Source organism: Desmodus rotundus, chromosome X (genome assembly GCF_022682495.2).
Source record: "Desmodus rotundus isolate HL8 chromosome X, HLdesRot8A.1, whole genome shotgun sequence".
Taxonomy (NCBI): Eukaryota; Metazoa; Chordata; class Mammalia; order Chiroptera; family Phyllostomidae; genus Desmodus; species Desmodus rotundus.
In genome coordinates this window covers 77,008,968-77,021,316 of record NC_071400.1, presented here as the reverse complement: position 1 = coordinate 77,021,316, position 12,349 = coordinate 77,008,968, and the positions used below count along the sequence as shown (strand labels likewise).

General features: G+C 48.6%; 1 protein-coding gene across 1 annotated transcript in view; it reads left to right on the top strand.

Moving 5' to 3' along the window:
• TMEM47 (transmembrane protein 47) overlaps positions 1-6,922 on the top strand; it is a 43,229-nt gene extending 36,307 nt beyond the window's left edge. Inside the window, exon 5 of the mRNA XM_053916949.2 lies at positions 4,293-6,922. The gene's annotated coding sequence lies outside the window, so the exon portion shown is untranslated. The remainder of the gene's footprint in view (positions 1-4,292) is intronic.
• Positions 6,923-12,349: the final 5,427 nt, after the last annotated feature.

The window sequence follows — 12,349 nt, the reverse complement described above, 5'->3', positions numbered from 1 at the left end:
CTCTGTCCCTTGTACCAGTCTCGATGTGGTTTCTTCTTTAATTCCGTCGTTGTATGACTTCCATTCAGCATGATTTCTGAATGATGGTTGTTCTATCGTTTAGTTGTCATTTTGATGTGGTTGTGTGAGGAGGTGAGCTGTGTTTACCTGAGCCACCATCTTGACTGGAACATTTACCATAGTTTCATTGTTAAGTAAGATCATCTTTTCTAACTCCTAAAAAATATTTAAGGCTGTTTGAAAAATGGGATGATTGCATAAAATGTAAAGGTAGTTTGGGTCTCCTAGAAAGATTTTAGCATCGAACATGCTCAGGACCTTATATATTTCCTGGTTCAAAAGAGGTATGCCTTATTTTGGCAACACAGATATTGTAGAATGAAAGGAAAAGAATAGAAAAAAAATAAAATGGAAGTGTACAGTTGGTAGAAAGAAAAGGGAGGATAGGGGAAATGGAGTCAGTCAGGCTCCCTCACTATGCCCGATAAGCAGCATTCCCATAACCTTGAGAATGGGCCTGCATGTGCAGAATCACACTTTGTTATATAATATCTTGGCACCCTGCCACCTTTGTGTGCATTTAGTGCGTAAAGGAGTCAGGACTTCCTGTGGCACAACAGGTGGCTTGCGGCATGCGTGGATTGCTCCAGCCTTGAATAAAGGCATGTCAGGCATTCCCACAGCTCCGCGAACTTTCTTCTATCTGCCCGAATGCCCAGTGAACCTTCCCAGCCTTGCAAGGCTGCAAGACAATTGGCACCATCGGCAGGATTTGTTGCAGTATGGTGTGAATATGGAGGCCCAGAGGAGGGCCTGCAAGGGTGGCCAGTCACCAGTATGTGGTGTCTGGTGGAGAGTCTCCTGGCAGCCTGGGCACCCCCCCCCAGAATTGGCCCAATGACAGTGGCATACCCAAAACGGTAGAGAAGGCCCTGTGTGTGGTAGGGGAGACCCTAGATAAGCCGAGCACCCTAGTGGCCAGAGGTCTGTGCACTAGGTGTTTCTTTCAGCTTTGAGAGCTGAGACAGACACTGCACTTTGTGATGCAGTGAAGTTACATGAACGCCAAGGAAGAGAGGAAGCCTCGGAAGCAAGGATCTGCACCCTGAAGGAAGACTCCAAATGGCCAAGTTGCAGTCCTCTCCCTCTCTGGTATTATAGGACGAGTCAGAGGAGGATGGCGAGGAGGAACCAAGTTCCCTGAGGGCCTGCTCGGTAGTACTACAGAAGACAAAGTCTCAGCAGCCCCTAATGCCTGGGGGAGATCCAGCTGGCCCTGCCCAGATGGTTGAACATACAACCTTTTGCCCCTATACACAGGCAGAACTGGTCATATCGTGAATCAGTTTCGCCAGCAACCCTGGGAGCGCTTAGCAGCGTGGCTCTTACGCCTTTGGGATTTAGAGGTGGATACCATCATGTGCACTGATAATGAGATGGAAAAATTAGCTTCCATCCTGATTCGCCTCTCTCTACACCAAACGGCTGCAGAATAGCCATTGGCAAGGACGGGGGCAGGGATCACATTCTCTGTTGGAAAGGGTCATGGCAGCTATTCCTACAGTCTGGGCAGATGCAGGAGACGTGCCACAGAGCAAATGGCAGTGCGTTGCGGACTTAGTGCAAATCCTGCGGGAGTTGGGCATGTGCCAGGCTATGTTCAATCCCACACTCAGGGCCCCAATGATGAATGCTTTATGACAGGGATGCGAAACACCCCTTCTGCGTCTTTTGGATCCCTCAGAGCAATCCTGGCCCTGTGTGCCTGCCCATCGCATTAATGACGTCACCACGATGGTGGTGAGTTTGGGGGAGGCGGAGACTCTCCAGCAGCAAAAAGGAGTGTGGGTGGTGTCCTGACCATTCCCTGTCTCTCCATCAAACAGCACCTACATGTGGGTGACCAGGACACAGATGTGGTCAGACCTTTTACGGTCTGGAGGAGATTGGACTAATATTGATAGGAAGCCAAAAGCCTACTTATTAGAACTTTAAAAACAGTTCTGGGCTGGCCAACATTTCCTGTGGCCCCAGAAGTAGAAGGCAGTGAGGAGGAAGCCCAAGGACACTACCCGAGAGGCCCTCCAGTCTGGCTGGAAGACCATCAGGTATGTGCCAACCTCCCGAGAAGAGGGAGGAGATATCCTTTCGACATTTAAATGGGGGGGGGGGGGGGCTGAGGGACCCTTCTACAGGGAATGAGTGGGGATCAGAGGCCCCATTGGTCCCCTACAAATGTTCAGTGGGTCCTGGCTCTAGTGGACACAGGGGCTGAGTATACCCTCCCGTGTAGAAACCCTGAGAAGTTTCTGGGGCCTGGCCTTGAGTGATGATTATGGGGAACACAGTGTAAAAGTGAAGGCTGTGCAGCTCTCTGTGGGTATCGAGTGTTGCCCCCCACCCCCGTGAATATACTGTGTATGTATCCCCTATTCCTGAGTGTATCCTAGGTATTAATGTACTCCAGGAACTGTGGCTACATACAACTGTAGGGGAGTCTTGCCTGCAGGCGTGAGTGGTAAAAGCCATTCTGCTGGGAAATGCTGAGCATCTCCCCATTCAGTTGCCACTTCCATGATGGGTAACAGCAGTGAAGCAGTATCAGTTGCCCTGGGGGGGCATGAGGAAATTACAGGAACTGTAGGAGAGTTGGAAAAGGTGGGGATAATTAGGGCCTCTCACAGTCCCTTTAACTCCCCCGTGTGGCCTGTGAGGAAGCCAGATGGCACAGGGAGAATGCCAGTTAATTACCGGGAACTCAATAAGGTCATTCCTGCAAAACATGCAATGGTCCCTTCTATGGTGGACTTGATGAACCGGTTAACCAATGAGCTGGGAACTTACCAATTTGTAGCTGAGCTAGCAAATGCCTTAAACTCCATTGATACTGCTCTGGAGAGTCAAGATCAGTTTGCCTTCACATGGGAGGGCTGACCATGGACCTTTACAGTGCTCCCTCAGGGGTACTTGCACAGCCCGACGGTCTGTCACGGGCTTCTGGCGGAGGACCTGGCTAAGTGGCCATGGCCTGCAGAAGTGCGCCTCTTCTGTTACATAGATGACATTTTGCTCACCAGTGATGCCCTTACAGAGTTAGAGAAAGTAGTGCCACCAGTGCTGTCACACCTGAAGTCATGTGGCTGGGCAGTCAACGGAGCCAAGGTGCCAGGGCCTGGATTGTCTGCCAAATTCTTGGGGGTTGTCTGGTCGGGTAAGACAAAAGTCATCCCTGATGTGGTGACAGATAAAATTCAGGTGTATCCTACCCCGACCACTGTGAAGCAGCTGCAGACATTCTGAGGCCTGCTGGGGTACAGGAGAGTGTCTGTGCACCACCTCGCTCAAGTAGTTCGCCCCTTGTGCACTTTGGTAAAAATGGAACCAAACTGGGACTGGATACCAAGTGTTTCAAGGAGCAAAGCGCATCATTAAATGCACTCAGGCCTTCCATGCTCTGGATCCCGCTAGACCCGGTGAGCTAGATGTGTATGTGACACAGGAAGGCTTTGGGTGCGGTCTGTGGCAGCGATCAGAACAGCTACATCAACCCCTGGGCTTCTGGTCACAGCTATGGAAGGAACAAAGATGCAGTACTCCCTCATGGAAAAGCAGCTGGCTGCGGTGTATGCTGCCCTGTTGGCCATGGAGGCTATAACAGGAGCTGCCCCCGTGACAGTAAGAAACATCCCACTGCAGGAGGTCCGGGACTGGATGGCCAAGCCTCGTAGTAGGATGGCTCAGACATCCTCGTTTGCTAAGTGGGGGGCTTATCTGCAACAAAGGAGTACTCGGTCAACTAGACCCCTACAGGCTGAGTTGCAGGAAGTGTTGGGCCCTGTTACCTATGTTGATGAAAATCTACTGCTCCTGCCACTAGAGAAGAAACGGAAGCTAGCTCTTTCTATGAAGGGCAGGCACCTATTCCCTCAGATGTATGGTACATTGATGTGTCCAGCAGAGGTCACCCTGCCATGTGGACTGCTATGGGAATTCAACCAGAAAAAGAAACACTCTGGTTTGAGACTGCAGTAGTCAGAGTAGCTAGTGGGCAGAACTGCGAGCTATGTGGCTTGTGGCTGCCAATGAAGCCCCACCCCTGACTATATGCACAGGTAGTTGGGCGGTGTACCGGGGGCTCACATTATGGATCTCTACATGGCATGCAAATAAATGGGTGGTTATGCACAGGCCATTATGGGGGCAGGTCTTGTAACAAGGCTTATAGGAGTTAGGCCACCAGAAACAATCACTGTATATCATGTGACCAAGCATGTACCTCTTGCTTCCTCTAGGAACGATGAGGCTGATACTCTAGCCAAGGTGCAGTGGCTAGAAATGGTACCTGCCGGCCTGCCAGGAAGACGCGTCACCCAGTGGCTGCACCATCGCCTCTTACATGCTGGACAGAAGACCATGTGGCCACTATAACAGCTTGGGGGTTACCTGTCACCTTAGCAGAGGTACAGGAAACTTGTGAGACCTGTGTTGTCTGCTTGCGAGAACATCCTTAGAGGCCTTTGGGAACTACAGGGCAGGTGGTGTGGGGACAGGTAATGCTGACCCGGTGGCAGGTTGACGTAATCAGACGTTTGCCTAGTTCAGAGGGGTATAGGTATGCAATCACATGTGTGGACACGGCCACTGGACTTTTAGCTACTTATCCACCATGGCACCCAGATCAGAAAGCGGTAATCACTGTGCTGGAGCGGTTATGCGCTTTTATGGTTGACCCTTAATCATTGAAAGCGATCAGGGGATGTATTTTACAGGGGCCTTGATAAAAAAAACAATGGGGCTGAGACCTACAGATTGACTGGAAATTCCATGTGGCCTATCATCCCCAAGCTACTGGAATGACTGAATGGTACAATAGTCTCTTAAAGCAGGGCCTGTGAGCTGAAGCTGCCACCCCTACACTGAGGGGTTGGACGAAACGCTTATGGACTGTCCTATGGATTCTACATGAGAGGAGTCAGAGAAGGAGGCCCAGCTCCAGTGGAAGCCTTGCTCCACCGGACGTCATCTCCAATTCAGCTGCAGGTACAGACTAAGGATGCCTTCCTGAAACCAGGCATGGGAAAATAGGGGAATATTCTCCTGCCTGCTCCAGAGGGCCTGGAGTGAGGGCAAACAGACACTTGGATGTGGCCTTGGGAAATAAAAGCTCCTTACATGCGTTGGGTGGCTCTTGCTGCCCCTGAGGACAAGTGGTGGGAAGAAACTTACAAATAGTGCCTTCGGTGATGGGGACATGGTCCCCAGTCTTAAAAGCGACATACCCAGGGCCAGCAGACCATGAAATGCTTCTTCATGGCACCTTTGTGATTCCCCTATGGCCCATTATGAGTTCTCCCCTGTTATTACAAGTAGATGCTGAACCCCCAGTTGAGGCACGAAAGGTCTGGTATTCACACCCAGGAAGACCCCCTCTGCCAGCCGCTGTCTTAATGGCTGACCAGAAGCTTGCTTGTATATTGCCTGAGGGTCGTGACTTGCCTTTGCTGGTGCCTCTAACTGCTCTGTCTTTTTGCCCTTAGAGTGCAAAGTAATCCCTTAGTGGACTGGGTTCATACCTAGGCCCCAGTGGCTAACCAATCAGCATGCTGGGTCTGCACTGAACTCCCCCTGAGCACATTGTCCAGGCTCCCATGGTGCATCCCTCCTGCTTCTGTCTCAAATTGGACTTGGCTGCAGAACCAGTGGAACAGTGCACATCCCTTGTGGAATGCTACCCGGACTGACATCTGTGCTGGGGCGAAGCAGCGGTATGACCGGCCCAGCCATTAAGTGGCTACTCCGTATGGGGTGGCTCGGGGTGGCTCACACCTGAGGCCATGGAGCTGGCTGGACCACTTCCCCTTTATGCTGAGAACTCCGAAGGACAAGCCCAGGTGGTCTTGGCTCCAACAGGTCTATGTCAGACTCAGACTCTAAAGCATTACTGGGAGGCACAGAATGATGTGTGGGCTGCAGTTCCCACTGGGCCCCCTGGGTGTACGGCTCACATGAGTGGCCATACTGGGCCGGGAATTGGACTGGTTGTTGTACCTGGAGATGGTCCTATTTGCCTGCTCAGGTTCAGAAAACTCTTGCAGTCTGGCCTACCAATTGGGAAGTGTTTAAGGTGTGACACAGGGTAAACTGTACTCCCTGGTGGTATTACCCATTAGCTACTTTTTCTCCTCAAGCTGCTTCTATAGTCATGGAGACTGAAAAAACTGCTTTGGCTTTGCACATTGCTCCTGCATTGAATGCAACACATGGTCCCATAAGCCTCATCAATGAGAAAGTGTATCAGTTGAAGAAAGTAGCCTTATAAAATCGCATGGCCTTAGACATCCTCACTATATCACAAGGTGGGGTGTGTGCCCTGGTAGGGGCTGAATGCTGTGCGTACATTCCAGCTGTCCGTCACAGTGTTAGCCAAGCTCAATAGGCATTAGCTTCTGAGACCTGTGATATCGAACGCCTGACAGGTGATTTCCTGCAGGAATGGTGGGCATTGCTAACCACTTAATGGCAGTTGGTCCTTGCTGTCTTGGGCGGCAGTGCTTGTGTTCTAGTTGTGTGCTGTTGCAGTTTGTACTGCTGTTGTGGCATTTGGATGCAGAGCTCTACCCTCCTCACCAAGGGACCCTTGCAGAAGGCACCCTCACGTAGATTGTACGGTGAGGAACCCTGAAGTGGTGGATTGTAGGGGAAATGGAGTCAGCCTCCCTCACTGGGCCTGATAAGCAGCATTCCCACAGCCTTGAGAATGGTCCTGCATGTGCAGAATCACACTTTGTTATATGATATCTTGGCACCCTGCCGGCTTTGTGTACATTTAGTGTATAAGGGAGTCTGGACCTCCCGTGGAGCGATATGCATCTTGGGGCATGCGTGGATCTCCTCGCCCTTGAATAAAGACATTTGAGGCATTCTCACGGCTCTGTGAATTTTATTCTGTTTGCCTGAATCCTGAGTGAACCTGCCTGGCCTTGAAAGGATGCAAGACAGGGAGAGACAGGAAAGGTATAATCATATCCACTAAAATTGAAAGGAAATGTAAAATTGATAGGAGGTTTTTCAAATTAAGAGACTAAAAGTGGTTCTCCAAGTTCAGCATGCACCTATATCACCTGGAGGGATTTTTAAAGCATAAAATGCTAGCTTCCCCTGAAAGTCTCTGACTAACAAGATCTGAGGTCAGGCCTGATGATCTCCATTTATAGCAAGCTTCCAGGTAATGCTGATGCTGCAGATTGGTGGACCACACTTTAAGAACTATTGGAGTAAAGCAATGCTTTCAAACCAACAACTAGGGACCATATTTTCAAACCAAGTACCACCAGTAGCAGAAGGAGAAAAGGCAACCACGGCTTGCATGTGAATCCTGTCTCAACCACTTACCAGCTGGGAGAACTTGGCCAAGGTACTTGACTGCTCCACGAATTTTTCATTCTGCTATATGAAATATCCCTATTCTTTTCATATTAAAATTATACCCCCTTAACCTCTCAAGTAAAACTCTAAGGCCTAGGCTAGGGCACTGATCTTCAAACTCCAAAGCACACTAGAATCACCAAGGAGACTTGAAAAAATACTGATGGCTGGGATCTATCTCCAGGGACTTTAATTTGTTAAGTACAGGGTTAGCTTGGGAATAGGCATTCTTAGTTAAAAATGGTTTGTATAGTGCCCTGGGCGGGTAGCTCAGTTGATTGGAGCATTATCCCATACTCCACACAGTTGCCACCTTAGTTCCCAATCAGGGCACATACCTGGCTTGCAGGTTTGATCCCCAGTTGGGACCCATACAGGAGGCAACCTATCAATGTTTCTCTCTCTCTCTTTCTCTCTCTCTCTTTCCCTCCTTCCCTCCCCCCCTTCCTCTCTTTCTCAAATCGATAAACATATCCCAGAGTGAGATTTAAAAGAAGGTTGGTATAGTGATAACATTACATGGTATAGATTAGTGTAAATATATAAGCCAAGGCTATGTGCATGTACATGGAGAAATATTACACCCCCCCAAAAAAAATCTAGCAGAAATTCATCACATTTTAACACAACAATTATACATCCATAAAGATTAAACACATCTAAAACAATTCCATGTAAACAGATGGTAAAAGTATGAAAACATGGACAACAAACATAAACTACACCCCCAAGGTAGTAGTGACTTCTTGGGAGGTAGGGGCTTGGAGGATGCCATTGAAGAGGCATGAAAAATAAACATACGTTGCAAAAATATTTAATTTTTTTAAAAAGATGCCCTGGAGCAAGTGTGGCAAGTGTTACCATCTAATACCTCTAGGTGGGAGTCACATTGGTAATTTTTGTACTGTTATATACTTATGTGTATTCAAAAGAGTGGCAGAAAGAAAAGTTATATCTTCGTTGCTCAGGGAGTGTGTCACTTACGGACCCTGCTGTGAGGTGCTGAGAAAGACTCGGGGCAGTCTATCGTGTTGAAAATTCCCCCAAATACTTGACACTGGGGTCCTTTTATTCAAGGGGAGTCTCGTGGGATGAAAGGTCTCAGGATACATTTGGGAAACATTGCTTTATTGAATGGCAGACAATAAATTCAGTGTCACTATTAGTCACCCCAAAATGAATGAAGACACAGACTTATGCTTGTGAGGGGTGGACTGTCATAGTCATCCTTGAGCTCTCACCCCTGCTTGATAGTACGAATCTGGCAACATAGATCTGCAGGTAGTTCAAAGTCAAGAGGTGTAGCAGTGTTCTCAGTACCAGACCCACATCCAGAGATTCACTACAAGGACTCATGGGAAAAGATTCATGAGACTCAGTATGCCGTACCACTCAGGGCTAAGATTTATCACAGCAATCTAGTAAAGATGCAGGGCCAGATCCTAAGGGGAAAAGAAAGTGGTAGGGTCTGGAGGGATCCATGTGCAAGCATCCTTATGCTCTCTTCCACTAGGGGTCACATGGAGCATCTCCAACCCCAGCAATTAAAATGCAGCAACGTGTGTAATGTTTCTGCTCAGGATAGCCTTTTGAGCTGCAGTTTAGGATTTTTACTGGAGGCGGCCACATAGGTACCCTCTGCCTATCATGTGGCAGAGTCCAGACTTCCAGAAGGAAGGTAGGTGCTCAGAATAAAACACGTTTGTATAACAAACAATAGTCTGGGCAACAGTAAACACTTATCAGTTAGGGAGTGTTCAGAACCCTCCTGAAATCCTAGCTCCCTGACACTAGCCAAGGGCCAAGTTTGCAAGCAGGCCTTTCTAAGGATACCCAATTCAAGCCTGCTATGTTAACTTTTCTGCAGAGGACAGTTGGATGAAACCTCAGATGATGCAATCAAAAGTATTCTGGAACCCTATGGGATAGAATGATGAGGTGAAAACAAGGTGAAGTCTACTAAGGGAGAACAAGAGCTTTGTGACAAAAGATAAGTTACTGGCACTGAATGGAGGAAGGAAACCCAGCTTGATGGCAATTAAAGTGAAAAACACCTGAGAAGAGGGTGGGGGGGGTGTTGCTCAATATGAAGGGTTTTCAGGAACTACTATAAAGGACACAAAGAGAAAACCAAGGGGGGGTGGATGGAAGCAGGGGAGGGAGCTGGGGATGTCTGGGGGGGGGGTAAATGCAGACAACTGTACTTGAACAACAATAAAATAATTTTAAAGAAAATAAAAAAATAAAAATGTAAAATCAAAAAAAGAAAAAAAAGAATTAGCAGTGTGAACTAAGCCATTGGAAAAACGAATGGAATCCTATTCTAAATTGATTGGAGTGTCATGTCCAGATCAATGGATGTAGAACTCCTACGGTATTCTGAAATGACCGACCATCATTTGGAAGATATATGCATTTCTAAAGTCCTGGTTCTAATACAGATACAAATAAATAAGGGAAGTGCAGTGAGTAGTATGGGCCGCTAGAGTAACACTGATGTGTGAGCAATCTCTCTGTTTTTGAAATGATGTTTTGAGAATTTTGAAAGGAGTCATGGTTATTCTCCTTTGCCCATTTGGCAGAATTGAGACCAGTGGTGGCAGCTTTAGGAACACAGATGCAGAGGCAACATAAAAAGGGGTTAGAACAGCCCAAGTATGGAATTAGCTGACTTGGACAGAAATATGTTCCCCATTAATGCAAATATTCATACTGCTGGATGAACGTGTATAGATATCTCTAGGCTGGTTGTAAGGCGTTTTCAGATGATCTAATAATCATAGACAAGAGACAGATTAACAAGAGAAAATGACTATATTCAATTGCATACATATGTATGGGAACCCTGCATACACAAGAGAGTCACAGACCCCACATACATGAGAGCTTCAGAGACAGAAAGGGAAAATGAGGTATTGAGACAGGGTGCAGCCAAGAGGAGGGCCCCAAGTAGGGATTCGTAATGGGGTCCAGAACTCAAGGTGTCCAGGAAATATTAGAAAAATATATACAGGATGTCCTCACCCCCACAAGCCTGAGCTGGGGGAAGGAACACATCGAACAGGGCCATTCAGAGCTGTTTTGGGTAGCAACAGCTTTGCAGCTAACCCCTGGCATGGTCATTTAACATATCTATAACCTTTAACTGGTTTCACAGATACGTTAAATAGCTGTGGCCAAGCTTTGAGCCAGGGGGATGGGAGCGAATTCCACCCAAGGTGGAACTGGGAAGCAACTTGCCCTGGTTACAGGGCCTGCGTGAGAGCTTGGAGATGATTGGCTCCGCGCCACGGGGCCACACCTGCCCACACTTACTATGGCAGCCCAGTAAAGCTGGAAGAATACAGGAATGCTGGCAGGTGTAACTGATTGTAGGAGGAGTCAGAAATGGGGCTGCAAAGGAAGATGGGCGCTGGGATTTAAACCTAGGCTCAGCAGCCATAGAGAGAGAGGACCACGAGATTTTGGGGGAGAGGAAGGAGGACCGTGTGGTTTTGGAGTGCTCCTTGTTGCCACGCGGCGTAGGCAGCAGGAGAGACTTTGCCGGGAAGAAAAGGGGAGAAAGGACTCTTGCTGGTGGGCCATGAGAAGGTGCCACATGGCTTTGGATTAACTGGAGATCGCAGCAGCCACACAGCTGATGGTGCCGGGAGCCTGAATCACGGACTTCTACTTCTTTTCCTGAGACACGGTACCCCGGACTGGGCACAGGGAGAGGGAAGGACTGTCCATCTGTGAGTATTCTAGAGGACTTTAGCATCTTAATGAAGACATTAAGTCATTACTCTAAGTCTGTGTAACTCTTAAATAAATAATTTCTTTCCTCTTCACCAGTTTCTGGCATTGAGAGACGTCTTTCCTCCGGCAGTGGGCATTGCAAACCTAGTAGGTGTGTGTGTGGGGGCGGAACTTCCAGAGACAGAAAGGGGGGATCCTTTCTGTAATAATATATTGGGAACCACCCCCCACCTGCTCTGTAACAATCAGGGAGAATGAGGCTCCACACACAGTAAGTGGCACACCCATAGCTGCAGTGGCGAACAGCAACTGGGAGAGTAGTGCCACTATCTGAACCTGGATCTGGTGGAGGAGGAGGGCCACAGCTAGCCATGACTGTGATAGACTCTTGACTTCTTGGAGAGGTGGCATGTACAGAAAGCCAGACAGTGACTCAGCACTGCAGTGGGAGTGCCCAGAGAGACTTTTTAAGGGGAGCTGAGGCCTGCTGGGCAGGGACCCTGCACACACAGCTGCTCTGCCAACAAGGAAAAAGGATTGTGGGTGCGATTTGTTCCCGCTGGGCAAATTGATCAAAAAGGTGCAAAGAGAGGTGATTTCTTGGTCGCAGCCCGCACAGCTGTGCAGAGTGGGGAGTGTGGGCCTTTGTATACCGTGAGGGCAGTTGGCTGAGAACTGTGCACCTGAGATTATTTAAAGCCAGATTGAGTCCTCTTCCTTGGAGGAACCTCCAGGAAGGGAAGGTTGTGCCCAGCCTCCACCTCCTGCAGGAGCAAGGGAAGATCTGCAAAACCAGCTGAGCAGGATTAACAACCCTATAGGGGGCATTTCTGCAAGAGAAAGACAGCAAGAGGAATGCCTAAAAGGGTCTAGTTTGAATTCCTCACAGGGAGACAAAATACACTGGGTCATTGGGCCCTATGTCACTGAGGCCAGCAAAGCAGGGAGTTCGGAAAGTGGTGCAGCAAGGGGGAATCAGGGCCCCACCCGGCCTCGGCTTGCACACAGAGCTTCTGTCAACACCAAGCAGGAGAGAGCTGAAACTCTTACACAGATTGTCCCCCTCCCCCTGTGAAATGGACAGCTATTTAATCAGGAACTATACATTATTGGAAGTAAACTGGGACAGACTAAGACGGGAGGTGTAGGGGCAGGGAGAACACACCCACAACTTTCTCAGAAGAGT